The sequence below is a fragment of the Anguilla anguilla genome, chromosome 18 (assembly GCF_013347855.1).
Source record: "Anguilla anguilla isolate fAngAng1 chromosome 18, fAngAng1.pri, whole genome shotgun sequence".
Classification (NCBI taxonomy): Eukaryota; Metazoa; Chordata; class Actinopteri; order Anguilliformes; family Anguillidae; genus Anguilla; species Anguilla anguilla.
In genome coordinates this window covers 16,424,255-16,451,285 of record NC_049218.1, presented here as the reverse complement: position 1 = coordinate 16,451,285, position 27,031 = coordinate 16,424,255, and the positions used below count along the sequence as shown (strand labels likewise).

Below are 27,031 nucleotides of genomic sequence, written 5' to 3'. Positions count from 1 at the left end.
AAGCAGCATCTACCATGATGCCTTATTAGGATGTGGTTTACTGAGCCACAAAAACATGCACTGCATATGACTCATCTTCACAGTCGTGATTTTATAACACTTTAATTCCAACAGGTAACACCAGCCTTATGAATTATGAAATCTGCAGTCATCGGGCAAATGAGACAACCATCCGCTCCATTTTCACGTCTCTCTGGAGACTCATTTAAGGACTCACATTTTGATATACCTTCCCCTCGAGCAGAGGAAATAACGCCTCACACCGTCTGAGACTTCGGAAAGCTCAGCTCTACCCTCTACGTTGTTTTTTTAAAGAATATCCCGGAGAGATGCACAAGGCACTGTTTTCACAGAACTCACTTCTGTATTAGGAAGCGGTGGCTATGCTCGCACCAGTGATTGATGCACTGCACACTGAGCCAAAGAGAGCCAAGGTTCGCTGGGCCATCTGATAGATTTACCAATATACTGTGACTCTGCCGCCGAAGCGCAACAAATTTCTCACCTTTTGCAGAATGATGAGTATTACACCTGGTGTCTAGTTCATATGGTGCCAAGATACTATCGCTACCAAAACCATACAACCATAAACATTGAAAAAAAAAAATGTTCCAAATGTCATTGCAGCTGAAAACGAGCACAAGAAAAATCTACATGAGGATTTCATTAGCATAAACAGTGCCTGATGCTACTCAACAGAACTTCATCGATACTAACTTACTAACAAGGGTGATTGAGATGTCGTACACAGAATGCTTCCCATGTTTCAAATGAGCATGTGTCCTTTTGAATCTGCACTTGAACATCAGGAGGGATGCAATGGCTTTGAATTGTGCCCTGATTAAGTCAAAACCATAAAGATATTACATATTTGTCATGAAGCAATTTAGAGTTAAAAAAAAAAAAATTAATTTCAGATTTTATTATTGGTTAACAGCAATAGATGGAGATTTTTGGGAGGGAGTGGGAGAAAGAGCGAGAGAGCGAGCACGCGAACAGCTTTCTTTCTTTTTTTTTTATTACAGAAATCCATGCCAGGCAAGTTTAGGGATGAGAAAACTGGCAGGATGTCAACACAACTGGTTAAGCAGCATGATTGCTATTGATTACTTCTGATGAAAGATGCATGTGTCTCCTATTCACTTTTTAAACTTTGGCTGACTGCCTTAAGCGGTATCACCAAAATACATTACCATACTATCAAAATAGGAATGTTAATCGACTATCAATCCATGTATATTTGGTTACCACTTAATAAATTGTTGTAGGAAGTACAAACATGGTGGAAAGATAATGCTTTAAGTGTATAAGTAACTGGCAATATTATAACTTCCAGGATATTTGCTAGTTGGACATATGCATGGTATAAATGAAAATAATAATGTTTTCAACATACAAAAAATGCCAAGCTACTCACAAATACAAATCACTGTTTAGAACTTGCAAAGTCTAGGCCTGCTGAGACTGAGGCAAAGTTACAACATACAATCTTAGTTTACACTAATAAAACTAGCTTTATTCAAAAGCAATGCTACCAAATGATTCCTAAATTTCATGTAACTTGGCCCTGTTTTTTCATCTTGCCATTTGAAGAGAATCGTGGTATCGGTGCTGCATAGGTATGGGGCATGCCCTGCCAAGCTGTAACTTAACAGATGTCATACCTGCCATCCCAATAAATATATATTTTTGTTGTCATATGGTAACTCTGTGCATGTCAGGAGATTTTTATGACTTTTGACCACTCCTTTTCCATCTCTTCTTAATTGTTCTTTGTTGTTGTCTAGGTTACCTAGACACCTAGGGTCATATTTACTAAGCATGCCACAAATTACTGCCAGTGCCGCAAAATTCTGTGTCGTCAAGTGTTTTCAATTTAGTATTTACTAAGACTGGTCATGTGAATAAGCACAGCTGTGGTGAGTTCATTTGAATGCTCTGCCAGTATATAAGATGAGTCTGTCAGATGGCAGGAAAGCAACATTGTTTTAGTTCCATGGAAGCAATGGATAGGCACTGTCACCTTTAAATGTTAACATGTCTCATTAGTAAAACATTCAGAACAGTTTTAATATTTCAGGTTGTTTAATTCCATACCCAATAGCTGCCCATCTCCAAAGTCACCTTCTCTGAACTTTTCTAGATGGAGGCATGCATTTTAAAAAAGATTCTAAAAGATTCTCTCCTTTCTCAAACACAGGAGAGTAACCATAAATGCTTTATAAATGCAACATGGTCAGTAACTTTATGTGCTATGCAGCTATCGTAGCCATTTCAAGTTTGTACATGTGCAATCCAGTTGGTATCAGTTGGCTTCAGATTTGGAGATTCGGGATGCTATATTGAAAACCATCTACATGTTGTGTCCTTTGGGGAGACCACAGACATTTAAAATGGTGTTTAATATTTATTAAAGAAATTAATTTCTCACCAACATGTTAGACTTCTTTAATTGACTGTTTAAAGTTATATGCGTTCAGCTAATATGCTTGCTGTTAAGAAACAAAAGCAGCTTTCCTAATCGATCTGGACGTTACCACAACTCACTTCCTAGTAAGTTACAAAGTTGCCTGTGCGTCAAGCTTCACATTTCTTTTTATGAATAAAGCCTCATGCTTCATAATGTTAAGATATGGCTGGTCTCACGTTACCACTGGAAATGAGTTTCCTTGACTAACATCAGTATTTGCAGAAAACCTGCGTCCGTACAGTATAGGGTGTTTTCATTTCCTGTTTCAATTATTCTGCACCTCTGACACAGACATACTGACTAGGTGGTATGAGTGTAACCTCAGACTGTGTGTACCTTGGTTTTAAGTATATCCAATCCGATCAAGCAATGAATGCAAGTGAAATGGCTAATGACTACTGATATGTCAAGGCTGTTTGAAGAAAACTTTCATTGTATTCACAGTGAATATTTTCTGAATGAATGAGGAAAATCCAAAAACATTTACATTTATGGTGACTCTCCGCTACTCTTACACGCTGACGATATCTCACCTTAAGAATGGCCATGCTGACCTTTTGCTGGTTAACACCTGCTGTTTGCAGATGTTAATAAAACACATGCAATTACCTGTGCCACAATGGTCACCAGCCTTGATACATTAGCTCTAGCAGGTCATGTGTGTAAATTTCCATTCTCTCCTCCCATATTTTTGAGGTTTAACATCAGAACGCCCTAATACATTTGCATTAATCCCAACATTCTAATTTTAGGGATGCTACATTTTTGTCATTTTGCCAGTGCAAACATCCGATGCAGCACGCTATTATAAAAAAACGCTATTAGTCTCATTACTGTCCCTGTAAATTTGGCCCCTAGTCTTAAACTTAGATAAAATGCTATACTACAAACACTGCCAATCCCACCAAGGGTACAGTATGCACTTATGCAACATAATATCCATGTTGTGTGTCAGCCATGTTTCTGCCTAAATGGGGGATGTAGAAGCATGATTCATTGTTTATAATATTTCATACACACACACTCACACTATGTATATCTTGCTTAAATATTAGAGTCCATTACCCTATGCACGCTGCCCTTGCACAGGCTTGGAGCCGATTCATTGCACAGTCCTGCTCTTGCCCAGTTCTTATCAAAGTTCATCACCAAGAAGGAAATAGATCTACCAAAACAATATGAGATGGAAACGGAAGAGTAATTCTCTAATGCTACAGAAGCAGGGTCAACAGGGACAGCTGAAGCAGGGCTCTGAGATAATAATTCATCCTTGTGAGTCAGATAACGGGGGTGGTCAACTGCAGAGACATATTTCATGCTGCCTGCTTTCATGACAAAATTAAATCTTGTAGATTCTTTGTAATCTAAATATAATGAAATAATTGTAGGTACAGCAACGATAGGGATATATTTCAGGTACAATTATCACAACAGTTCTTTTTTTTTGCAATTTTATTTCACTCACTGCAATATTAAGTTCAGAATTCATTGTTGAAGTAACTGTTGTAACACAGTAACCAAAATCATTTTTTGAGTATTTATGATCGTGCATTTATTTTATGTTTTATTTAAAACTACCCCTCTGGCTCATTTTTACCTTGTGAGTCAAATGAAGGTCCCTATCAAGAAAAATTAAATTAAATGCTGTTCTTTTGGCTCAAAAACGATATACCGTACACAGTATATGTACATCATACTTTTCAATGTTTTTAATTTTCAGTCTCGTTACAAGCTTCATATACATATAAATGAGAATACATATAAATAAGTCAGTGACATGAGTAAAAAGCAACCATTCTCTGCATCTGCAGAAGCCCAAATGGGACAAAGAATAGAAAAAGTTTATCTTGAGGGGAAAATGTAATAGCTTGAGGGGAAGGAGTCTTTGCATATCAGTTGTGGGGACAGTCTGCTTTTATGAATAAATCAATAGCACTTAGCAGGCTTCTTGAAAAAGGTGTATAGTGGCACATTATGTGCCACTAGATGGAGACCTCCTTCAAGACTAATTCAAACAATAAGCCAACGGTGAAATGTTCACACTTACGGTCTTATTACTGACTCTGACAATGGCTGATGGTGTACAAAAATGGCTACCATCAGCATTTGTTGTAATTCTGTTGGGAAATGTTTTTGATGACCGACACATCAATAAGATATTATCAAAGAAAATGGATGTCTCACACTGCTCCCTGGTTCAGCTGTAGAGAAGGCACCAGTCATGATTTTTTTTTTGAGACAGGCAAACAAAGTGCAAGGAATTGCTGATGAAAGACCTGCTCAAGTCTGCCAATCAAAACCACATACATCTCCACTGAAATCTTTGGCAAAATAATTCCAACCAGCTGAAATTTTTAAAATCCGAAGACAAGACATAGGCTGACGTGAAAAAAAGAGGGGGGATTCAATGTTCAGCTTTGAACTTGGAACACAGAGCCTGTCAGTTTTATAGAAAAGCGCTTGGGAGTTACATTCATACTGTAATATGACTGGTGTCATACGGTATGGGTCTCAGCAACAAAGCTATTAATCTGATTGTAATTATGCTGACCACAATGGCCTCAATGTAGCCACCTAATAGATTTAAATGTGCAGTTACGGCAGTGCAGGCTCTGCTGTAATTGTTGTTGCTCTCCAATGATAGAGAGAGATTGTAAAGAAATCCTGTTTTTTCCAACAGCCAGGTGGCACCTGGGATTTATTCACAGTTAGTTGGGTATTGAATATTTCTAACCTCCATAAATATGGGCATTTAATGTCTCCAATAAGGGATTTAGCTGCCTTTTTCACAGCGAATCAGTTTCAGGTTTATATAATTGTTATATATTATGAAGCCTGTGATGGTATGGGTCATATTCAGTTAGACTGCGCTATCCAGTGGCATCTTTGTTTTCAAAGTGTGACTTTTGTATGAATTAGAATGTTCTGTGTAACACTGGAAAGTTCTCTCTGTTGGATTATAATGACAATATACAATCTGATTAAACAGAATAATCAGAACAGATGAGATTGTATGCCTTGGTCGCTGCTGTATGTGCTATATGCTAAGGTTTTTGGATTTTATGTCAATCCTTACATACACATGTAGGGCCCTATTGTGGTGACAATTATAGCGCAAATGCACCTTTCACCCATGCCAGGTCTGGTATTTCTGAGGTCTGCAGTAAATCTATTTGTGTCAACATGGGTTGGGCAGCACAATAGGGAGTGTGTAAGTAGAATCATTCATCTGTGAAGGTATGGTATTATATAATGTGTTTGTGTTTAAACCTACCCAGACCAGGTTTTAACTCAAATGCGGGCTCATAGGTTCTGCTATTTTGGAGGCATTATGAATGCACCACTCATATGAATGCATGAACACAACACAGATGCGAGAAATCGTTCATTTCAGTTTGACTGTTTGAAATACATGCTGTGTTCAGTTATTCAGTCCAAAGCCCAGTTCAAGTTAATAGCTACTTGAATGAGAGACACATGGAAGGTGGGAGACCAGCTCTGCATCACTTAGCATAAGATATGCATTTGTTAAAATCTGGGCTACTTACTCCATACATTAGCCCAGAACACACAGGGAAATTGCTTTTAATTACGCTTTTGGCAGGGCTAGCTTAATGACTGAGCGAGCCTTTTGAATGTTAAAAATGTTTTTTTCAGATGTTTGGGTGGTTTGGATGATACATTGCAATACACTTCAGTCAATGCAGTCTCTGTGATGTGCTGTGTTCTGCACTGCATAGCCATACGTCTTGGATATGACAAGCCTCACACAGGGGCATTACAGCACTATGCAGAGAGGCAGATTCACATGCGACGATTGAGATGGAGATTACTGAGGCACAGAGTACATGAGAGAGCAGAGACTGGTTGGCTGTGAGCCATTTCCATAGTGCGTGTACATTCATCTTATAAGGTGCAAATGCATGTCTGAAATTAATAAAAGTTAGTTGAAGTGTTGATTTTTTTATTATTCTTTTTTAAAATAGTGGTATTAACCCTTGTGTTCAGTTTGGGTCAAATTGACCAATTTTATACTTTTGGTAAGAGTAATGACACTTGAGAGATGACTTTCATAAACAATTACTAAACCAATGTAAATTTGGTTCTTGCTTTGTGATTCTATTTCTTGTTTATCATCTGTATTTGTTTTATGTCTTTGTCTAGACATTTTCTTTGATTATAATAAGATGAATAAAGAATGTCTGTTCAAAACAATAAATAGTGTCAACAATCTACTGCTTGAAAACCTTGCTTCATTTGGACTTTTCAAAGATAAACATGGCTTATGCCCCCCAAGCCTTTGTTATAGATTTTTAATATAAAAACATGGGACCTAGCAGAGGTAAATGCCAACCATTAACTATATATTGTTTATATTGTTTTGAATTGACAAAAAGATAATATTGAATATTTCTGTATTATTTCTGTATTGCTTTAATATCCCAGTAATGTTCTGGGTATATGGCCCTGGCTATCAGTTTCACAAGTGCTAATAAATAAACAGGGAACAATGGTCAAAAAAAAATTGACAGTTATAGTAAATTCAAAAAGCTGTAGTAAATTTAACCTAAACTTGCCATCATCTTTGGTGTAAATATCTTGAATCAACTCATTTGAGACAGTGTTATCTGAAAGTTGGATATACAGTGGGTCCATCAGTTCTCTGAGATTCAGATGCAAATTAGCTTTGGGGACAGACAAAAGAAACAGCAGGCTGCCATTTTCCTCCAAGCATTCATTATGCATGCATTGTGAGATGGCTACCTGGCCAGAAGTAAGCATTTGTTGAAGAGGGCTGTCAAATTTTAAGTGTACTCCTTGTTATGTAATGTTATATTTCAATAGGGAGAGAAGTTGTCATTGTTTTGAAGGTACATAATGGTGTAGGAGTCATGTCAAAATAATGAATGAAATATATTCCCACGTTTTAGAGCTAAATCAGAGATTAAGCTTGAGATGTCTCATTTTTATGAATTTATAATTTAAACACCATCATAGTCAAACCTATGTAAATTTATAGAAAGCACTTTGGTTAGGGACAGCACAAATATAACAGTTCATAGAACAGTTCCTGGTTGAGGGCATGTTTTGTGATGGGAAAAGGGCAAAATTTGTCAAGAACTAAGGTCTGTTCTAAAAACTGTTTTACAAAAACAATTTCAATCACAAAAATTCAATCACATCTCCAGAAAACCCGATCTCATCAAACGAGACCTCCTTTTGAAGCTCTTTTTATCTCATGCTAAAGTATATAATAAGAAAAAATGATGGTTTAAGTACTGAATTTATATTGTCAAGGTTGTCTTCGGTGTTATTTAATACCACACATGCATTTACAAAACTGTTGTTAGCAAATACCAGTTAGGCTAGCTTTAACATGCGCATAGATTGAATTTAAACATGAAATGACAATGCAATGAGCAACAGAACCTTTTATTTTAATTGTTTTATTTAGAACCAACCTCAGGGACATTCCTCTGTAAGATGCAACCTGCTCACTGTTACTGTCAGTGCTTTTATAATGTGTGAGGAGGGAAAGGAAGAGATTGCCCTTCACTCAGTAACACAAGATCAATAGTTTCAAATGAAATAATACGCTCTGGCACGTAAAACCATTACTGTCATTTCCATTGCTCATTTTTGCCCTCACGTTTTCACTGATTTTGTAAGTCTTATTGCTGAATTAATATACTTAACTCTAAATAGCAAATGCAGAATAGTAAACCAGAATAATTACATTATATATTTATACATGTAAATGATTATTATTATTTTTTTAAAATACTCATCTAGGCACACACAAATCATTAAAGTTGCACCTTATATCTCCTTATAGACTTTGGCAGCTATAAACCTCAATTTGTGTCTACTGTGATTCTCCTACTCCACCACCTGTGACTGTGTACCTGAAGCATTTCTCCCACAGGCTTCTATGTGTATCTTATAAATATAGCACTTTCCATTTCCCTAGCCTTCAGCTTTTCTCTGTATATGGAAGTTTTAATACATATCTTCACAGACAGCTGATATAGTCTTAATGAAGTACGCCTACAGACTGGAAAGGTTTGTTATTGTGATTGCATTCTAAAAATGGGTAGATCGAGATTATCTTGCTACACACGACAAACTGAACACCATAAACTTTTAGAAGACAAGGAAGTGCACTGTGCTTTGTGGCCATTGGTATTGCATTAGTATGGTGACATACTGCAGGGCTGTCCCAATATAGCAACATCTGAGCATTGCAGCACATATCACATGGCACATTTCATCACACCATTTCATTTGAAGTAGGTAAAATACCCAAAAGTTGTTTTCTTCGATTTTAGTGCTGGTAATGCCTTTTTTGTCCACAAAGAGGCCATTGCTCGAATCCATTGCAGTCATTTCACCTTGAATGTTCTCTTGAGTATCTGTACGGCTCTGGGCTGAAGAATGGAAAAATGGAGTTGTTCGATCCTCCATGTCAAAATTTACTCTTCCCTGTGTGTAGACAGTTACAGGACATTCAAAACTCTGTCCTACACACACACACAAATCTCATTAGTGATAATTATGGAGACTCAGTATCGAGGAAACCTGTGCATATTTATTCACATACATGTTCATGGAGGATAGTTTCCATCAGAAGATGATTTCGGTTATGGCTAGGATTTTTTTCCTGACTTTTTGACCTGTAGTTCTGCTCTCTAACACCAAGAGGTTGACATAGGATTGTCTGAATTCACTTATTCAGCACTCAACAGATTTGGATACATTATAATGAGTAAGTGAATAGTTAACGTATCACTGGAGTTTCCAATCTTACCCGAGAAGGCCTTCAGTCAGTGGAAACATTTGTTCTATCGCAGCAATGTGACACCTGATTCAAATAATGAACTCACCATGGTCTTCAATCAAGACCTTAAGCTTAATGAGAGGCACATTCTGGAGCACCAATTTGAGCCAATTGTAGCCAGGCTTAGTTTCCCTGCAATACGTTATCACGTAACAGCAGAACCAACTTTACCACCCCATCACATGACCATGAGACATCCCCCGAAGTGTGTTCCAAATGCAGAAATCCCTTCTGAGTGATCATCCTCCTCAGATTGACTAACATTGCAGAGCGTTCTGCCAATTGATTAAGCCCCAGGTGTTTCAGTGCTGGCCACAAACAAAAACCTGGATCTACATATTCACTTTGCACAAGATTATAAACCTCCTGTTTAGAGACTTAAACCATTGTGCCAACAAGCTTTTCAGCTGGTCCTTAATTGTATACTTCCTTTAACTGCTTACCACTAATTACTGCAGTTAGAGGGCCTGCACTGATGGCTTGAGGATTAGGTCTGACATTTCGTGTTTGCACAGAGTGGGTGGAATAAGGACTCGATCAGTCTTTGGGATAAGGTTGAGCCCAAATAAAGGGCACAGTAGTGCTTTAATGATCTGGTCAATGCACAGTGAAAAAGCTGATCTTTGCAGGAACACAAAGGTGTTCTGGTAAAAGCAGACCTTTTAATTTGTGGGTGATTATAGGGGGGGGCGGGGGACAGAATATGCCGAGTTGGTCTCCACACACAAATGCTATTTTAGAAACTTTAGACTTATTTAGAAACAAAATATGTGAATAAAGTACTCTTATTGAAAAGGTGAATCTGACATACTAGCCACAATATACCTATTTTATAACTGGGTACAAATACATTTATCATACTTCTGAAATTATACTTTCAGTACAATCAAAGTACTACTGATGAAACAAAGAACTGTGTAAAAAGGGTAGGGTGAACAAAAGACCATCAGTATAATAAACTTTCAGAGAGGGTCATCTGGTTCAAGTCAGTGTCTGAGATGGTTTCACATTACTCAAGAGTAAACAATTATCTTCTCTTGACACGCTCTTGATTCTTAATAGGTCTCTGGGATATGTACTGACTGTAAATTAAGCAAGGATTCACAAAAGATATCCAAGGGTGAAGAGGTCTGTAAAAATGAATATTCTAGTATCATACTTCAAAAAGACTCTGTACAGTAATGAATTCCCCCTCTGTTGAACAGTTTCCCGATGGTTGTACCAGTGCAAGAAATACACCTTGTCAGTTTTAAAAGGGATTGATTGCATTTTTTAGACTCCGGTCCGCCGAGTTTCTCATCATGAGTTATGCTATAAATTTCTGCTCCTGGTTGCATGACTGCTGATCATGCTATCAGTTGCTTGGCAATGGCCCATAACGTCATTTTTGTAAACAAAGTTGACATTTTACACAGACCAGCTAGCTAGTGATCCAAAATTTTGGGAGGGGCGTTTGAATATTTCTAGTAGCAATGATTGCTATGGCTTTCATTTCAATTGATGCTGAGCTTTACAAGTTTGAAACCGAATATGCAGATGAGGAGCTTATAGAGATTGAGAGGACAAGAGCAAAAGGAGAGTGCACATAACTTACTGATTCTATATCAGCCATTGAGACGGGGGAAACAGTGAACGAAAAGTTGTGGTGCACCTGTCATCAGGCAACCCTGAGAAGTGGCAATGCCGTAAGTGCATTTAGCAAGAGTAGCTATACAACGTACCTTTTCCATTGATAAGGCAAGTAGTCCCAAAATGAACTAAAAAAAACTTGTTTTTTGTTTGTTTGTTTATTTGTTTTTGCAATGTTGATTACATTTTGATATGTTTATTTGCTTGCATAAATGCATATGACAAAGTGTTTATTTAAGGTTGCTTTATTAAGTGTCTTTGCTAAATAGCTGTCAGGTGATGATTCTGAGCTCCCATAAAAGCCATTTTGCTAACAAAGCTAATGGCTAACAGAGAATGAGCATTGCATACTCAAATTAGGAGGGCTTGAGCCTGACATGTACCCCAATTTATTACATAACTCAGAGAGAAACTCAATGGACACATGTCTAAAAAATGCAAACCATCCCTTTAAACTGTCAGTTAAAAAGGATGGCAGGCATAGCATCACCCAATAGTGACATTTATGTGAACCGTAAGGTCACATAAGCCTATTATTTTTCAGCTGGAATGTGATTCAGAATGCTACTTTACTTAATGTTGGCCAGTCGTGCCAGATCTCCTCATAACACATTGATCCTAACCACCTTCTTGGCCTCTAAAGAATTTCATTGGCAGGACCATCTGAAAGTGTGACTTCAAGTGTACAGTGCTGACCAATTAAATACATGGGAACTTCCACCCACCACTTCAAGACATACATTTTTAATCATCAGCTTTGAGTGATACGTGGCTGAGCTTATTTCTGACAGGTCTAATGATATTCTAAAATACAGTTCTCTTAGAGAATAACCACATGTGGCTGTCAAGAGAAATTATATTTTAAGAAAACCCAAGAGATTGAGAGCTTTTATTATTGATGCAATTTTTGTTCATAAATTAGTAGACGTGTCCCAGTGTAACAGCATCAGTTAGTTTAAGCATAATTTTACCACAAAACATCAATGACCAACCTTTGTCTATAATTATGAATATTCATAGATAAGACTTCAAAGGTCATTTATTACTGTAAGGGCATAGTGGACATTCAAGAGAGAGCGGCAGAAGGCAGGTATTACAAACACAGTAAATAAGGATGAAATGGGAATGTGGATAACATCCCAATTAGCCAGTCCAGAATCAAACCTTCAGCTCATTACCCATCCACCTGTACCTCGCACAAGTAGCATTAGCACTGTTAAAATGCATTTGCCAACTGCCTTTGTGGTTCTGAGTATCCTAACTATACCAGAAGGACATGGATAATATGAATGCAAACACTCATTTCCCAGTTTAACTTGCTCATTCTGTGAGATGGATACTAATAATTCACATGTTTAGTAAACCAGTCCTTATGTTTAAACATAAAGAGCAGTTACAGCTGTTTGTAACTGCATCACTATAGGACTGTCTCTTTAAATATGGAGAATTTCAGTATTTATATGAAAAACTACAATGCACTAGAAGAAATATGTACAAGATTTTCTTTGCCTTCCATTTCATGATCTGTCTATATGCTGCTTTTATTGAGATTTATTCTAAATATATTCATTGGTTGCAGGTGAGCAGAAGGAAATTGTGATTCAAACTCATTATACTGATATGATAGACTCAGGCATTTATCAGACCCACTGATCTGAAAAGCACTCATTTTTGTTGGATCTAAATAAAAAAATTAATATTTCAAACTTTTATTCCAAAATGCAGTATGGTCATTTGCATTAGTTTTAATACATTCAGATCTTTCTGCATATCCCAAGGATGAATACTAATAACAGACCTGAAGGGTTCCCCTCCCTCAGAATCATTGTTTTATCATGGAATCTTATACGTTACATTTCATTTTCATTTAAAGCAGCAATGGAAAAGGTGAGCAGAACAGATTCCTTAATCAGATGCACAAGAGTGCAGGTTAATTTTGGAATAATATGCAGGTTCAGTGGAGGCAGTGAAACTTTGCATTAACTTGTATGACCCGATACAGGCTCAGCATAAATGGAATATATGCTATGTCCCTAACACCACATTCCTCTTTAACAGTCCTTGGGGAAATACCAAATTATGAAAATGAAAAGGTATTTTAATGCATTTATCTTGGAGACACAGAAGTTACAAGTACACAATAGGTCATTCAAGCTGGAATATATAAGAAAGATGATCTCATATTTGGTTCTCAAGCTAACCAAGTTTACATTTTTTAAAGAAGAAAAAAAAAAACAAAAAAAAAAAACAAAAAAACAGCAGCAGTAGAGAGAGAGAGAGAGAGATTAGTTTGAGTGGCGCATCGCCTGAACAGAGACGGTTTTTATTTGTTTTACTGTTGCCATATTGTTGCCTGGAGGGCCTGGACGGTCACTTTTATGATCTTTCAAGTTTTTCTGGAGGCTTTCAAAGCGCATCTTGCCCTTTAGCAGAGCTTAACACTGGCCTTGGCCCAGACGCTTCACAGTGCTTCTTGGTCTTTCTTGGCCAGAGACAACTGTCTACTGATTTTTTATTTTTTTTGGCCTGTCAAGCCAGCAAGTGATAAAATAATTTGATTCTTTTTTGACACTTCAAGTGTGAAACTATACCTCCACAATTCTATTCTGCTGGAGACAAACTTTCACATTTATGTTGGGGTTTTTACAGGTGCAAGGAAAAAAAAAAAAGCTTTCCAATTTTGGTATGCTAATTTGCTTATGGAAAAGTAAACTTGGATGTGTCCTTGTTTATTCCACTGACCTAATCTTCCTTTAAAAAGTGTTGATAAAGATTGAATTAACTTTGATGACATGTTATATGTAGAGTTAATCAGCATAAAAATGTATTAATCTCAAACCCTCTATTACATTTAATGCTGTGCTTAGTATTGAAAGTCTCCAAGTCTCCATATACAATAATCCAGCTGACAGGGATATGATGTTATACGCCTCAGGATATTCATGGCAGCAGATTAAGATATACAGTAGATTTAAAATGCTATTGCAAACCACAGTGTACTGGTCCTATCTGTGTACGCAGCTCTTAGTAAAGCAAGCATTGAATAGTTTTGCATTTATGGACAGATGAACATTTGCCCATTTGCAATTTATAAATAGAATTGAACTCAATTGCTGGGGGGGGGGGGGTAACTGTTCATTACCAGCTGTATTTAATGACAAGTTTGTTTTATGGGTTCAGAAAATGTGTTTGTTTTTACTGAATTTTTTTACGTACCACATGAGCTGTGCTATATAATGTTCATACTGCTATACCTATAGCTTTGTAACAATAGCTTAAAAAGTGCATAACCTCAATTTGCCCAATGATTTTAATAGCAGGTGGACATCATATTTTAAGCTACATCATAAACTTAGTGAACATACATTTCTAAGAATAATGAACCTAAGATGAATACATGTTTGTTGTATTGTTTCCATGGTTAAAAAAAAAAATCACAATTCAAGCACACATTCTAAAGCCTCATTAGTTATTGGCAATACATGGCAGACATTGTATGTTTGGCAGTACAGTGGAGTGAAACTATCCTTAAAATATTAAGGGGCTATTCCTCATTTTGCTCCAAATAATTGACAAAGAACTGTATTTAACAATGGGCACCTCTTTCCATCAAATGTGTTGAGTTGAGACTGTTTTTGAATGTCCTGCTGCCTTTCCACACACATCTACCAGGGTGTAGAGCGCAGATCACCTGACAGTAAGCCAATAGCATGTAGGCCTAAAATCTTCTCCACACACAAAAAGGAGACGCTTAGAGGTCAGCTATTGTAATGTGATGACTCGTGTTCACCAGTGCAATTATGCATAAAACTCATAGCACCAAACGCCTATGATTGAATAAAAAGGCAATTTCAAAGCTGCTTGCCTTTATTCTGCATGAACTATTGTTCTTTGGATTAGGCTCTTTTTGGCACACTACAATGAAGGTAGTCAGATGAAATGAGTTGAATGCTTAAGTGTCGTTTAAAACTAATTAGTGTATGGGAGTGTCTCTTAAAATTGTTCGTCACAAAATAAGAACATTATTTATTTATTTATTTTTTTTAACAAAGTGAGGCCTATTGGATAAGATTGATTCACAGCATTTCTCCATAGCCATACATGACCATGCTGAATTCTGAGTTGCTTTCAACATGATGCGACCGCAAATTATGGTCGTAATTTATGGCTGTTAAAATGTGTGTGTAAGTGACGTAAATGGTTTTTCTTTCACATTATAGCCATGTGAGATTTGGCAGCAGAAAACTAAAGTATTCTCTGTTTAAAAGTGATTTGCTTTTTGCAGACAGGCATTAAGTCTTTGCTGACTCTCTGGATCACAACCCTGTGAAGATCCTGAGGTGCTCATACCCAGATTCTCTCATTATTCATTCTTTCTAGCTGGGACTTGTTTGACCTTTTTAGCCTTTTGTACTGCACCTTCTGCCAACAAATATTTTTAAAAGGGTAAAAAAAGAAATGTGCGCGCCTGGAAATTGTCACAATTGGGGAAGGGAAGACACTAAATGTCAAATTATATCAACAATGATTTTGATATACTGTTTTCAATTTTGGAGGTTAGAATTACAAGCAGTAGTAATTCGGTCAATGTTTGATTTTTGACAGGTGGTGTATGCATTTCTGATATATCACATTATGTGTACCATATATACCTTTGCACCTACTTCTGTAACAGTGATCATTTGCATAATTCTTGTCTTCAAAATAAATTAATAACAAATTGGAATGAAAAAATAAAAACCACTATCTTTTATGTATAAACTAATAGACAAATTATATTTTACTGAAGGAATTGAGTGGTCTCAACTAAAAAAAAAAAAGCTGTAAGTTTAACTTAAAGGCCGTTATGCGCATACCATGATGTTACCCTACCAAAATAGTTGAATGTTTCCTCTAAAATTATGAATAAACCTATCTTACAGCGTAGCTATGACTTAAGCCTAGGAATTCAGTACAACAATCAAAGAACATCTTTAAAGTGGCAATTTCAGAACCAGTTGTCGCCTACACTCAACCCAATGAAAAGAATAACGGTGGAAAGTGACGGCATTGCAACATTATTGCACTGGATGTGTTTGACTGCGGCCAGAGAAAATGGTTTTTGATAGAATATTATTATGGCTTCAAACTGTTCTGCATAAAAATGCATTTGGAATGAGAAATAAATGCAGAGATATGAATGAGTTGGGAATGGCATCCAGGGCTCTGAAATGCCTGTTACTTTGAACGTGTTGTCACAATACACCGATTTCAATTCAGGCTCATTTGTTTGCCTGATTTTTTTTAAAAAACAGGCTGGTGCTCTTATTTTCTTGGGATCAATCTTAGACCTGTATTCAGTGAAAATATATCTTTAACTTTGACCTACATGTAAATGCAAACATTGCACTTGTTTGACAATCTCAGTTTGGCATGTTTTAGTGATCACTGAATTCTGAATGTTAATCCAGGCCTTAGTTTAAATCGGAAAAAAAGTGAATCAAACTAGTGGTATTCCAGATCTCATTAGGACATCCCCCCCTCCTTGTTTATATCATCCATAGTAAATTTCCCCACTATAATATTAACTCACTCTCGTTTAAATTACTTTTTGGCAACAGTGATAATACAGACTACAGTTTTAATAAGGCTTATGCTGTTCTTGGTTTAATTCCATGCTCAGGTGGCAGGTCAGTCCATAACTCTGAGGGTTGTATCGCTGACATTTTATTGTTTTAATGTTAGAAATATTAATGAACAGAGTATAATGAAAGCAAATATTTGTTATGGTAGCACCAATGGAAATTGAAAGCTCTTGATAGGCAACTCAGTGGAGTTTCTGATTTTTGTCTTTAGCATTAGAAAATTAATAGGCAAGCAGGTATGTAGCACACATAGCTGCTCTAAAAAGACTTGCACAAAAATCTAATTTTGAAACTTGTAATATGGGGGTTTAAGTGTATTTAAAAAATGTATTTTTATAATTGTAATTAAAAAAAAATGTATGTATATACATATACCCAATGTATACATGTGTAAACCGTTATTAATGTTGAACTGGCTGATTACCTTAGATTTTTGGTCGTGAAATTCTGGAGGACTACATCTGTATCATGAGCCTCAGGAAATGATTGGATCATGTACACCCATTTTATGCATTTTCAAAACATTTTATATTTGTCTATGGATTTGAAAGAATATCATTTTATCATTCAACACTTGTTTCACACAGTTTTGTGTCCCGACAGCACAGACAGTGGCTTGACAGTGTGCTGGGTCTCTTATGTGTTTTCTCCTGGCATCTCTGACTTAACAGAGGGCTGTGGGGAGCAAACCTAAAGGAGAATACTGTAATTCACACTATGTGGAAAGCCCCTCGACACGCTGTGGCACATATTCTATGTCCCATGTTACTTCAAATAATTAAGAATGAACTTCTGATAATTAAGGAAGAAATCTCTACAGACCTCTACTGAAACATCTCAGTAATTAACATGTCAACTCCTAAGGTTATTTCATTTCCAACTGAAATTTGTAACGGTTTAAGCATGATAAGAAGGAAACCAAAAATATTATATGCATTTTAATTAATGTTGCATTTATTCTTTCCCCTCTTCTCCCGTTTGGAATTCCCAATCCTACGTATATACCAACGCTCAAACCTTTGCTAATTGGAAGAGCGCAGACAAGCATGTGTTCTCTTATGAAGCACAAGATTCAAGAGAAACTGAGCTTGAATCAGGTCCTGCCATGCAGTTTCAGATGCGTAGGTGAATCACAATTAGCTGTGTTCAGCTGATGCCCTCATTTTTACTGCCAGGACAATTGACAGTTTTCCAGTTAAACCAAAGGGCTGGCTAGGAGAAATTGTATAATATCTAAATTATTTGAGTGAATTACATGCTTTAAAAGAGCATATCATAAATTTAATACTCACTATATAATAGCGATCCAACATATGGGATTTCCCCTTAGTTAATCGATGTCATACATTGGATTAGACTCCCGTTCCCCGTTTACTCCTACTCCCAAGTCTGAGCTGCGATACGGATTGATTTCCACAGGTTTTACTGAGACATAAACAGGGATTCAACCGCTCATGCATTTGCTTTGTGGCCAGATGACTAAATAATCACATTCATTCCATTTTAGATGGCTTGCTGGCCCCCTAATGATATTGGATATAACTCATTTAGAACTAAGGCCTATGACTGTTCCTACCGACCATTAGGTTGCAAACAGTATTACTACATAACTCTCAAGAGCATAGAAACCATTTTAGGACAAAAAATTGATCTGTCAATTGTCAAACCTTTAAATGTTTGTTGATTAAAAAGAGAGCAAAAGGAGTGAGACTTTGTGGCAGGGACACCTTTACCTGCTATCCATATCCAGTCATTTCAAATCACCATTCACTGTGTTATTCCCCAGAGAAATGATAAGACTCAATGTGTGAATTAGTCTGGATCAGCTGGTAAGGAGTCCAAATTAACAGCGAGAGACATCAATAAAAGAGAGAAGTTTTCATGGGAACAACAGTGGATCTGCATCAGTCTTAGCATTTGGGAAGTTTTGAAATGGTGCCAAATAATGTCCAAAGTCCTAGCCATTGCACATTAAAGGGAAGCCCCATCAGTAGCAAAACTGCTCAGGTACTCAGCTGTCTTATTTAATAAAAGTCTTGGACTCATTGCTGGACACGTGCAGTTTAAGTGACAATATTACCTTAAAAGATTCACAGTCCATTTCCCTTGCATTTCCCTCCAACAGGGAAGATGGCTCCAAATGGTTTGGCCTTCCTAAAATGAAGGAACAATCGTACAAAAGGAACGTATGTGCCTTACACATTTAAAATGTTAAAACTTTGAAAAAAATGTGTGAAATGTATTGTCAAGGTATTAATGGTTAAACAATTAAATAAGCATGTGCTCTGAGCCACAGATTTACAATTATTTAAAATACTCTGTCGTGCTCTTGATTATATAGATACCTGCTTATTTTATTTTATAATTAATGTATTATGATTGGCCAAACTCTCTCATACAGTTGTCCATCTTTCGTGGCTTCACAAAACCTCAGAATTTGACAAGTTCGTACACAGAACACAGACGGTTATTTTATCATTATACACCCTTGACCTGATTAAATTGAGAGCATCTTCAAAGCTGGAGGTCTATTTTGCATCCACCATGCTGTTTATTCAAGGAGTTTCCAAATTACTGCACTTACAATCTAATCAAGAGTCTTCCATCCTTGAACTACAAGACAGTCATGGCAGTTCTAGTGAGATTTTGGTCATCTAATCTGTAAAACCACTGATCAGGAAGTTCCTTTTGTGCTCATTTGATGGGTGTACCATGCTAGAATGTTTTTTGACTATGGTTTAACTACATATTTAATGCATTATAAGCTGTAAATGTTTTCATGAGCGATTTACAAAAACAAATATAATATTGACAATGAGCTCCCTAATTAATGCCTGTCTTTTTTTTTTTTTTTTTTTTTGGATATGCTTACTTCCTAGTTGCTTATATTCATGATGGTTTTGGCTTTCAGTTATGGTGCCTGTGATTGAATGAAGTACGTATCTATTTCACAATAAGTTGTGGCGTTCGGAGGTGCATTTTGTGTTAACATCAAATTTGGCTCCGTCTCCATTTTGAGACACAATTGGCAGTTCCACATTGGAGGGTAAATTATTCAAAACAGAAAATTACCTTAACTTCCACAAGTGCTGTTCTATACAGCCAAGTAGGAAAGTATCTAATTGTTGTTTTTGGCATGATATGTTGTCTCAAACTAAGAGCAAAGGCATTGTGAGTGCTATAGTTTTTAGTTTATTAGTATTCCTGTTTAATATGAATTTACACTGGAATAATTTGGTTGGCTGACTGTGATAGAACCGTCCACTTCGCCAGATTGTGACAGCAGGTAGCAAGGTGTCTTGTGTCTTCTTTGACACAGTTCAGCTCACTAGTATTAGTCACTTAGAACTTTTAAAGTCTGCAGCTATACTATACCCGCAAGAGTGCAGAACAAATGTTGTGGATGGAATCCAGCAGTTTGGAAGAGTAATCCAGCAGTTTGATATTGTTATAGTTCTATAGCAACTGAATGGCCATGGCTCAGGTGGCAGGGGGTACAATCTAACTAGATGATTCATTTCAGAGGTTGAATTCAGAGTATGAATCTGAATGGTTTTTTTTTTTTTTCCATCTCAATGCTGAAGTACAGCTAGTAATGCAGTTCGTAATACTGAAGCAGTTTGAGCAAATTACAAACTGTTCCTTCTTTACAAATTGTAACGTGTTAAATAAAACGTTTCATACTCGTGACTGGAGAATTTTTACAAGTTTTAAACTTTTCACCTTGTACACTTAAACAAATTAAAGGCTTTGGGATTACTGTGAGAAAATAAAATATGGTCATGTCTGCTTTTGTTGTACAAACATGAACCAAACAAAGGCTAAAAATCAGGACTTTAAATCACCAATTTTATTTTTACTTGTTTAAAAGTGGTTCTGCCATAAACAGCATCAACAAATAGCATCTTTTGGCTAGCAACCACGTAATAATTGTACAGCAGTCTCGCCCTAAAAGCTGAAGTCTCTCTGAAACAGTACTGTGCATTGTATTCAAATCCAATACCCAAGTGCTGAAGAGTACCCACAGATTTTATTTTCTCCAACCCAAAGTGACCCAATTTCTAATAGCTGAAGACTAATGCAGTTTGTCCCCAAGGTGAGAGAATCCTCCACTACTGCTAAACATTAAGAGAGAAATAATGTCTCCGTCTTTCAGAGCAGGTCACTTTAAACAGAAAGGCAGCACAAAACAGATGACAGGCACTGGAGTGCAATGAAGGACTCTTATCGGCCAAATGCTGGGATGATGTATATACGAAGCAGGGTAAGAGTCCTTCACTGCACCCTGCAGAAGCTTGTACTTGGAAAAACCTCCACGGAGTGAGATCAGCTCAGCAGACAAAGACACAGGAGGCAAAGTCCTCCAACCCAAGTGAAGCTTTATTCATGTGCGCACAGCTAACAACCCCCCACCCCAATCCACACATGTGCACACAACCAGGCTCAACTGTTGTAGCATATACACACGTGCACATTGCACAGTAAGCAGGGTAGATCTCAACACAAGGCTAACTCTTGTTATGGCACGCCAAAGCATTGCAGTGGTCGCACTGTCACCAGAATGGAATGCTGCGTCTTTGGAACACAGGACATTTCTAAATCTGCCTTTTACACTATTGCGTTCCGATATAAATAGATAAATAAATTTAAAAAATCCATAACTTGCCAAATCATAAATAACAATAAATTAATGTTGTTATAATTTTATTATGCCACTTGTAACAGAAGTGGGATGAAATAACAGGGTGAAATCTACAAAATGTTTTGGTGTTCTAAACAAAACAATTTTTTGCCACTGGCTAATATTTGAAAACACCTAGGAGCAATATTTGTTTTAATTTAATCATGTTGAGCAAACTAGCCTAAGTGTGACATCTCATTTTAGACTTTTCACGCAAATGAAGTGCTTTCTGTTTGAATCTGGCAATACTACCAACAGTTTTGTAAATAGTATGATCAATAAATACAAATGTCAGACACTGAAAGACGATTAGCTCAAAGTAATTTTTTTGTCGTGGTTCAAGTTTCTGACTTTGATTAATCACCTGATTTTTGTTCCTTACTTTTTTCTTTTCATTGTTTTTTAGATCTCCTTTTAGTGTGTTTATATTTTTTGTGTTCAGCACATTGTGTTCCAAGTTTGTATGAAATGTGCTCTATAAATAAAGCCTGACTGATTGATTGATTTATTGAAAGCAAGGGCCTATGTGTCTGTAACTCATCTCCAAAGGTCTTATGCTGGAACAAAGGATTATGAAAAACAAATGTACAGACAAAGGATTAAGGAAAATATAAGCCCTTGGTGAAAAGATGTGTTAAACAGGCACAGTGAAGATACAAAATCTAGGTTATATAGAAATCTAGTCATGCAGAGCTGTGGTTATAAATAAGAGACAGGCAGTGATTAAGAATAAAGCATACATTAAAAATAAGGAATTTAATTTATATGCCTTCAAGAGCATCATTGAAAGGAAAATACATGTCAATTGAATGACTGAGCAAAATCATGTCAGGTGATATATGGTGACAGGGAGAAACTAAAGGGATTGTTTATAGCAAACTGAAATCCAGATTGTTTTTAAATCCTTTGGGATGTTCTGCAAGCTGGTCTCATTTTACATAATTGTGGTGCTGTCAGTACCTTTTTTTTTGTTAGACAATAAATAATTAAAATAAGGAAACAAACATTTAGAGGAAGACACAGGTACATTTACAACCATATAGGTGCCACAATTACCATGCATGTCTCATGACCTGTAAGCTAAAACAGAAGGGTTGGTACATTCATTTTTTTATTGAACAGAAACATTGTCTGAAAATGGAATACAGTCATTGAACTCCTGGCTGATGTTGCTTTACCATCGAGAGGATGAGGACAGAGACATTGAGGGCTGGGAATTTTGACATGAGCAACAAAAAAAGAAAAAAGAAAAGAAAAACACCTATTTACAGTAATACAAATTGTGAGCAGTATGGCAATATGAAATCAATATGGCCAAGTAGATCATAAAGTAAACAAAAATATGCATGCATGAAACAGAATATTTGTCTAGACACCAAGCTGAACAATATTCCAAACAATGGCGGATAGCACGACTAGACAGGATCTGAGCACTTGGCCATCCAGCCAAATAATGACAACATTAGCACCTGGGAGCATAGAATGGGGAGCGGAAAAATCTCCAAGAAACAATTTTACTTGAAATAAGCGAATAAGTAATTCAGTTGTTGAATTTCCTCTGAAAAGTCTGAATACCATTACTGTGAAAAAGCTATTAATAGACTTTTTGACAATGGCAGTTTGAGACTTGACTATCAACATTTTCATCTACCACCTGCCTACAACTTTGTTCACGAGTGCTTTCACTTTTAAAAATGCACAGAAGTGCATGTTGATTACCATTACACTTTTTCATGACCAAGGCATTACCATTTAGAATGGCAGCTTTGTTCACACAAATCAAAAACACAATTTGAGATGCATGGCAGATAACTTAAACTACAACACTCAGAAATCCAAAACCAATCCCCTTGAAAAGCACTTTGTCTACCCATTCATTTGAAGGGCATTTGGCTAGCTTTGCATTGCGCAAAATTGTAAACAATTCTCCTTCATATTCAGCTTTCAGGTTCTGACTCGCACAATAGAAAGTGTAGCCAGTTCATTCAGTCTCTCCTGCCCTATAATGTACTGCTCCTCACATAGTTCTTTATTAATTTTAATTTTGAAAATGAGTGCTCCACTGTTGCGACTGACATGCAGTGGCAGAAACAACAGCAACGCAGGAGGTTACAAACCTGACCAAAAGTAACGTTACAAGTTATCGAAAGGTATTCCGCAGTAAGCATTTTTGCAAGTTGGGAGACTGAGGTGTGTTGAGCAATCTCATCTCTTATACAGGCCTTGAATGACAGCAGTTGAGCAGGGAAGGTTCGTTATATCCCTGCTGTAGTGATCAGCCAGACATTTTGGCGACTGCTTTTAAAATCAGAATTAAATTTTGGCAACCTAGCTACCTTTTTCTGTTGGCCCATTTCCTAATTTCTTTCCTGAGTTTTGCTGTTCATAAGGCATTTTCTGGCTTCATTTTGGCTAAGAGTAGGTCTCCTTTGCTATCTTCCTCACTAGCTGGCTAGCTGACATTGACATTTCACCACCAGCACTAGCTAACTATTGCATCATCACATAATAGACACTTGATATTGGACAACATACACAGGAATATTTCCCAGAAATCTGCATATCGGAAAATCTGCATATCAGAAAACACACTACTGTCAAAGGTAGGCTACTAGAAATTATTAAATTTTAATTAGCCAAATTTTAATTTTACCTTCCCACAAAAATCAAAGCAAGCCAATCTGAAACTCGAGTAAAAGAGCCTATGCTCCAATGGATAGGACATCCAGCTGAGATAAAAAGCTAGAAGCTCTTCAGTACATTTTCATACTCCTTGCAGATTACATGCTGAGTTGAGCCATACATTACAGTCATTAAGCTTTGGCTGCAATGAAAAGATGAGTTATATAGTAGCAGCTTAATGTGCTGTGTCTTATCCTATGAGTATGGAGACTCTGTTCTTTTAATTTTTAATTACCAGTTAGTTCTGATTCCAGTTCAGTCAAGTTTTCTTTGATCAGACAATGGTGCTGGCTGAAATACATTTGAGGTAATGCAAGGGACATGTACATTTTCAATACAGGGAGCTGCTGACCTTTGTTGTTTAATTTATCACACAAATAAGGAAGCATAGCAAAGATTCTTACAAAACAGATAGTTAAGTTTAAACACAATAAAGTCAAGTCTCATTTCCACCGTGGTCTTGTGTAAATATTTTGCCATACCCCCAACACACACACATACAAATATATTTAACCACAATATAACTTTTTATCCCACGTATATTCAATGTAATTTCACTTTTATCTATTTGAGGTTTCATGCATTGAATAGTAAAAGTTTTTGAAACATTTGGTAAAATCTGTTGCTATATCCAGCTTATGCTGGATATGTGTTTATACACAGAAGCTCATTCGCTTGGAAAATCCAAATGTTGGGAGGCAAACTACTAATGCAAAACTGAAATCTCAAAGCAATAATTTGGGAAAATTAGTTGCCATACTTGAGAGTTGTACATTAAAAGCCAATTACTATAATTTGTCAGAATTAACTGCAACGCTTATAATATCAGTTATAGATATCAGATATGTTCAAAAATGACATATCTGGATACGAAAAATATAAAAATACATTTTCATTTAAAACAAATGTTTATTAAAATGATCAAGCTGAAGAAAAGATTAAAGTAGTCAAGCAACCGTTTCAAACCACCAAAAGCACATTTTATGCTCACAAAAATAATTTAAGAGTGAGAGGAATGTTATTCCGTACCAGGTTTATGCGGTTTTATAGAAATATTAGGGAAAATAGCACAGATTGGTGCCTAAGGTCACTGAGTCTGCTCTGCAGAATAAAAAATAAATAAATCCATAAATGCACTGTACATCCTCCACAGAAGACTTGGCGTGTGTCGCCCTTGGACTGTTTGGAGTAAAACAGCCACTGGTTGGGGTTTCCTTATGTACTGAAGATGATATGGAAACTTGACGTGATCTAGCCTAAGCTGTCTGTCAGCAACCCATGTTGCACCACCATTTCTCCTGGTTGTCAGGGTCCTAATTATAGTTAGTTTGTATAAAGTACAAATTATGGCTGCACACATTTTAACAGAATAAACAGTTCTGAGTAAAATATATTTTGACATTTTATGTCCCTTTGCAATGATTGTCTTTTAAAAATAAAAAGAAAGTCTGGTGAGAAAAAGAAGACTTGTATGCTAGTTATGTATCCTCGAATGACAGATGGGCAGTGACTAAGTGTCCTTGAGCTGGTGGGCTCCTGATGAGTTGGTTCCTTGGATGCCTGTGTGTGAGTGAATGGGTGAATAAGAGGGTTTAATTGTAAAGCATTTTGTGTAGCCATAGTCCCTGGGAAAAGGGCTAAGGATGTTTTGTAATATTTAATGTTGTGTAAAAAACTATTATAACTTTGGGGGTAAGAAGAAAAAAAAGAACACCTAGGAATTAAATTAAATTAGCCACTATAAACCTTTTAAGAATGCAGTGTCAGAATGTTCTTAGAATTTTTTTTGTTCTGGGAACTTTAAAAAGACTTGCTGAAAAAAAAACCCAAAAAGAAAGAATGAAAGAAAGAAAGAAAAAAACCCCCAAAAACCCAGAATTCCAAGCTAATGTTCCCATAATCTAATAAGAATGTTAGGGGAACGTTCTTGGAACTTAAAATTGTTAGCTGGGAAAGCAGAGGGATATCCATTCAGGTATTCAAAAAAAAATCAAAAAAAAAAATAAAACCTTTAGCTTAGTCTAACATTTTCAAAATTACCGATTTAACTGTCTATTAAAACAAATACAATCTAAATAAACAGTTGATAACTCAGTCGTTGTTTCAAATATACTGTACCATATAATCAGAGAAATGCATTCAGTTCAGCCATGAAAAATAATGATATTTTAAAAACAGTATATATATGCAAAAAGCATGCACAGAAGGATGGTTTGCAGGCAGCTTGTGTAATTGTCTGCATAGGATAGGAACAGGGAGTAGCTGAATTGGTACAGCAATGCAGTGGAACAGTTTGACATTGGTAATTTGTCACTGGCATTTTTTAAATCCATTTTTAGGAGATTAAATGCAGCATGTTTAAAAAAAAGCGGGAAAAAACACATTCATGCATACACGTATGCACTGTATGTGCACGTGCAAGTATGTGTGTGTGCATGTCAGTTGGGCAGGGGGGTGGGGGATGCATCGTTCCCGTTGGATTGCTGTACCTCACTGGCATGCCCTGCCTATTTGTTCCTTTTCATCTTTAGATGACCCTGTCTTGCTTGCGTTTGTTCCCTTTAAAGGCATGAGACCCGGGTTGAAATGAGCTTCTCCTCCTCCTGACCTGAAGCCCCAAGTCAGCTGACATTAGCTCTTTTGTTACTCTGTCATCCTTATTGTTTGTGTCTGGTACTGTTTTTTTTTTTTTTTCTTCTCTGAAGCAGTAACTATGCCTTCGACTTCACCTAACTGCCAGTATTTCTTTTCCCAAGAATCAAGTTCCATCTCCAGAAAGGTACATATTTTAAGACACCTGCAGGCTATATAAATGGGAAACGGCTCTGAAGTGTTTTCCAAAAAGCAGATGGGAAAAGTGCTGGTCCTTTATGATGTAATTTAATAATTAGTTAATAACATTTAGTTCTAACTCAAGGCTGATTATTCTATTGTGTAATGAATAATAAAAATAATTTAAAAAAAAGACTAGATACAATGAACATTTTACTCAAATGCAAGTATTTCTGACTTCTCATGAGTTCATTTTGTGACTCAGTCTGTGTGCAGCCAAGTGTAAATGTGCAGAACCACCAATTCTGATCACGGCAACCTATATTCAAACGATC

General features: G+C 36.6%; 1 protein-coding gene across 3 annotated transcripts in view; it reads left to right on the top strand.

Annotated features, from left to right (window-relative positions):
- csmd1a (CUB and Sushi multiple domains 1a) overlaps window positions 1–27,031 on the top strand; it is a 500,723-nt gene that overhangs the window by 184,262 nt on the left and 289,430 nt on the right. The window lies entirely within an intron of this gene.